This window comes from Lepidothrix coronata, unplaced genomic scaffold (assembly GCF_001604755.1).
Source record: "Lepidothrix coronata isolate B3197 unplaced genomic scaffold, Lepidothrix_coronata-1.0 Scaffold224, whole genome shotgun sequence".
Classification (NCBI taxonomy): domain Eukaryota; kingdom Metazoa; phylum Chordata; class Aves; order Passeriformes; family Pipridae; genus Lepidothrix; species Lepidothrix coronata.
Genome location: NW_016690404.1, coordinates 151786 through 156135, shown reverse-complemented (window position 1 = coordinate 156135; position 4350 = coordinate 151786). Strand labels below are relative to the sequence as shown.

The window sequence follows — 4350 nt, the reverse complement described above, 5'->3', positions numbered from 1 at the left end:
TTAAATTAAGACATCCATTAGAGTCTCTAGTACCTCAATCACAATGCTATGTTACATATTTTCCTTAATGCAAATAATTTATATTTGCATGTGTTTTGTGTGGTTGTGCCCTGTCGAGAAAGTTTGAAAAAACTGTGCAGAAGATGTTTAATTTGTCATATGCTTTAATGAAAAGGGTTTTTCTTTCAAATTGCCAGTGCCTTTTTGGTCCAATACGTTTTATTGTGTGATCAGCAGAGTGACTTTGGAGTCACATCCAGAGCACAGCCCTGGAAGTAAATAAGGCACATGTGTGCAACTGGCATTGCACTTAGAACTTCAGTAGTCTCCATAATATTACTGGCCACTATATGCAAAGTGGTCTGGGTTCTATCCCCACTGTTGCAGAGAAACAGGAGACATCTAAGGTATGGAAAGCAACTGCAGCCATAAAGTCCTAAATGGCTGCAGATGTGCCACAATATACAGCATTTTCATAGTATGTTGGAAATTAAAAATTAGAATAAAGACAATGTGACCCCCAAAAAAGAACTCCTAAAAAACAGAAAGAGCTTTTCCTACTCAGTCTGATCTCAGAAACCATTGGTTATGACATTGCCCTAAAGAAAGCTAAAGACTATTGTCACTGGAGCATCACTATTGCATTGTGGTTTGTGCCCTGTTAAATACTAGTGCTGATGTGGCTCCTGCAAACTTTCCTGTGATGTCCTTGGAAAACACTGCCATGTACTCATCAATAAATCAAATCATAATGAGAGTTATGAAAGCAGAGTCTTTGTTCAGTAATACACAAATGCCACTTTTTGTATCTATTCAGTAAAAGTATGGCTGGTTACACTTCACAGATGATGGTTCAGGCAGAGACTGCCAGGAGGACAAGCCACCATCATCTCTCCCCAGTGAGATGTTCCCCAGCTCATGTCGAGGCTGATAAATACTTCCCAAATTACTTGACTGCCTGTGAAGTAAGTGAGCTGCAAAATCAGAATTAAGACAAGGGATAAATGCGATCTTAAGTATATCAAATGGTTATAAAATTTGCAGACCAAGCTTTCCCACTGTGCTTAGAGAGTCCTTCTTTTAGGTTGAGACTGCCTGGACTTCAGGTCTCATCTGTTCACTAATGGCTATTCATGGTTCATTCCTACTGCCGTCATTTTTATTCACACATTCCTACCAAAAACCTCAGGGTCTGTTCTAATAACTGGGAATGTGAGACATCCAGCTGAGCACTCAAAATTTGAACTAAACACTGAAAGTCAAAAACCCCAATATTTTCTCACTATATTAGAGCTGGCTCATACCAAAGAACCATGTTCACCATGGAATAATAGAATCATCATAGAATGGGTTGGGTTGGAAGGGACCTTAAAGACCATCCAGTCCCACTCCCAGACAGGGGCAGGGACACTCCCACTAGAACAGGTTGCTCCAACCTGACCTTGGACACTTCCAGGGATGGAACAGCCACAGCTTCTCTGGACAACCTGTGCCAGGGCCTCACCACCCCCACAGTCAGGATGTTCTTCCATCCTTACTCATATTCAGGGGTAGATGACATAACACGTTGGCTTCTTACAGGGTACAAACCTGAGAAGATGGTCCTGCTCTCATTCTCTGCCTTGTCTCTCTCCAATGCCTGTGTCTCCATCATGATGTCAAATCTGTCATTCTACAGAGGAGACAACTCCCATCTCTGTGAATCCACAGCAAATCTCTGCTGAAGAGCACACAGATCACTCAGTCTTGTGCAAAGCATTTGTCTGCAAACCCTTTCTCATTTTTTTTCAGTTATAAAATAAAAGACATCTTGTAAAGATATAATCAAATAAAACAAATGCCCATCAGGAAAAGAGAATCATACTCAGATTCCATTGTTTGTGACTTTTACAAATTTACACAAAGTTGTCAGCAAAGTGGTATATTTCTGTTCTCTGTTCCTGCATATTTCATTTTGATGTTCTCACAAAAAACACTTCATCACTGAAAGGACCTCAAAAACTAAAACATAAGAAAGAGTAGACAGTCATTTTTCATCTGTATTTGTGCTACAAAAGACAAAAGAATTTTATGAGTTGGTGAACAATGAGTTCTCCTTTGCTCTTCAGATATGGGACACACATCCCCTTGGTACAAAGTCTATTTACTTATAGAACAATGTTAAAAGATGACACCAGCGATAATTCACTAAAGAAGCTGAAAATGGCAAGGCAGGATGGGTCATCTTATTCAATGTGACAAGAGAGAACAGTTGTATCCTTTGACAAAACAAAATTGGACCTAAACCCTGAAATATGTATTGTCCTTTATCTGAAATTGCCAGTGAAAGCCCTGTGATTCCAAAGCAGATTGGACATTGTCCATAGCTGTCTTCCATTGTCTATGGAAGATGATAAGCAGGGAGTAGCTCATTTTAGCCATTCTGCCAAAATCAATAGTATTTTATAGAGAGCTTCAGTGAGAAACAACTTGTCGTGCCAGCAACTGAAGCAGAATGTGTCAAAGAAATTAAACTCTTCTTTTTAAATGCTTTGGAGTAATTGAAGGGAATGTGAAGGAGATATTCCATAAGCTTTGCAGGTCTAATAGGGATAGAAGTTACCTCTCTCCAGACTGTTTCTCTGCCCTCAAGGTCAGAAAAGCTTTTGTTTCAGCCCCTGTTTCCCCAGTTAGCTGGTGGTTTCTGCCTGCATGTAGAACATCAGTTGCTTATTTCTTGCCACAGAAATGTCACTTTTCAGAATTAACTGTTGTATGATGGTCTCCTACAGTATTCTCTCCTATTTTCATCAACATTCAGGGAAGGGGGTGTGCCTGCATGGAGGGCCATAGAACAGTGATCAGGGTAGTAAGTGCTTCTCTTTCCCCAGTCTCTACTTTGCAATGGCTCTGGTTATAAACCTCTCTCAGGAGTTTTAGAAGGTCTCCCAGCCCAGTGCCTGCAATCATTAGAGGATGTCAGTGGGACTGTACATACCATTATCCCCATCACCTGCTCTTCTGTGAAGAACAGGAGGAATTTCTACTCAATATTTCACATGACCAGGTGATTTATCAGAGAAGAGACCCACTGTACATTGTCTGATAAACTTCTCTAAAATTAAATACTTTTTCTCTTTCATCTATCTTGCGCTTTTTTTAATCTATCTAAAGATTGATCTATCCTATCTGTTTGTCTCCAGTTGCCCTCCCCTTGTGACACCAAGTAAAGCTATAAAACATGAACACAGGAATACAGTGTTGACTAACTCTTCAGCTGTGGGATTGGAAAGAAGACCATCATGACACGTATCAGCACCTGAACACTCTGTAGGCTTTTTCCCCTCGTAATTCTTTGGATGAAAACACTTCTGGTGAAGTAATTTAATTTGTCATTGTAAGTGGTATTTGTTCTACATTCACTTAATAATTTAACTGAAAAGAGTTATCTTTGAGTATAAAGAAGTAAACATGTTCAAAACCCACTTAGCCTGTGAGTAGTTTTATTTTCTGAGGCATTCATAAATGACAACTAACCTAAAGTGTTTAAAAATTTTGTCCATAATAATAATAACAGTAAAGCCCAATGTGAGCTTTCTGAAAAGTTCATTAGCTTAGGGAATAACAATGCCACACGTGGTTTGTCCAGTTGTTTGGTGGGGATAGGGATTATTAGCAGTCTGCGTAATCTGATTTAAAACACTATTTTCTAGCTAATTTTAGTGTCCAATTTCTGCATATTAAATGTTGCAAGGTAAAAAGAATCTAATAAAATTCTATTTTTTGTCATATAAGATTTTTTTATACAGCTTTTGAATTTACTTCTACACCTTGCATAAGGTGCTAAATCATTATGTTCCAATAAGAGCAGTTGTTCAGTCACATCCATTTTAGCTTCATGTCTTTAGAATACCAATTTTGACCACTAGTTTTAAAGTATCAAATCTCAGGTAATTACTTCCCCAATGTTTGTTTCAGAGCCATTTTTTTAAGACATCACTGAATATAAATATAAATATGTCAGCATCCCAGCCCAAACTGTGCTAGAAAACCATTTATCTTTGCTTGTTGAAACAGTTTTTCTAGATATCGATTTACTTTCATTATTTTTCACACAGATTGCTTTTAATGCAACTACTTCAAGAGTAGACAATAAAGTATGTCCTTAATTGAACAATTTTGCATACCTCTCTAGGTCAGTAATCTATTTAAAACGGAGCTTGTCAGATTCAGATGCCATTGCCTATTTTTTCTTTAATGGTAAAAAGAAAGAAATAGCAGGCAAGTAGATGAATATCTAACAGTTGTGCAGCTCCACTTATTTGTTTCACAAAATAAAGTGAAGATTTTTACTCTCATCATGAGTACCCT

At 38.2% G+C, this 4350-nt stretch overlaps 1 long non-coding RNA gene across 2 annotated transcripts; it reads right to left on the bottom strand.

Moving 5' to 3' along the window:
* Positions 1-773: 773 nt before the first annotated feature.
* LOC108506654 lies at positions 774-2692 on the bottom strand. 2 transcript variants are annotated; one of them, XR_001877839.1, is made up of 3 exons: positions 2603-2692; positions 1591-1720; positions 774-974 (listed from the first exon to the last, which is right to left on the bottom strand). It is a non-coding gene; the product is annotated as an uncharacterized LOC108506654 (long non-coding RNA). The 2 variants fall into 2 exon arrangements; XR_001877840.1 differs by having other exon boundaries at positions 1591-1717; positions 2603-2689.
* Between the last annotated feature and the right edge of the window lie 1658 nt (positions 2693-4350).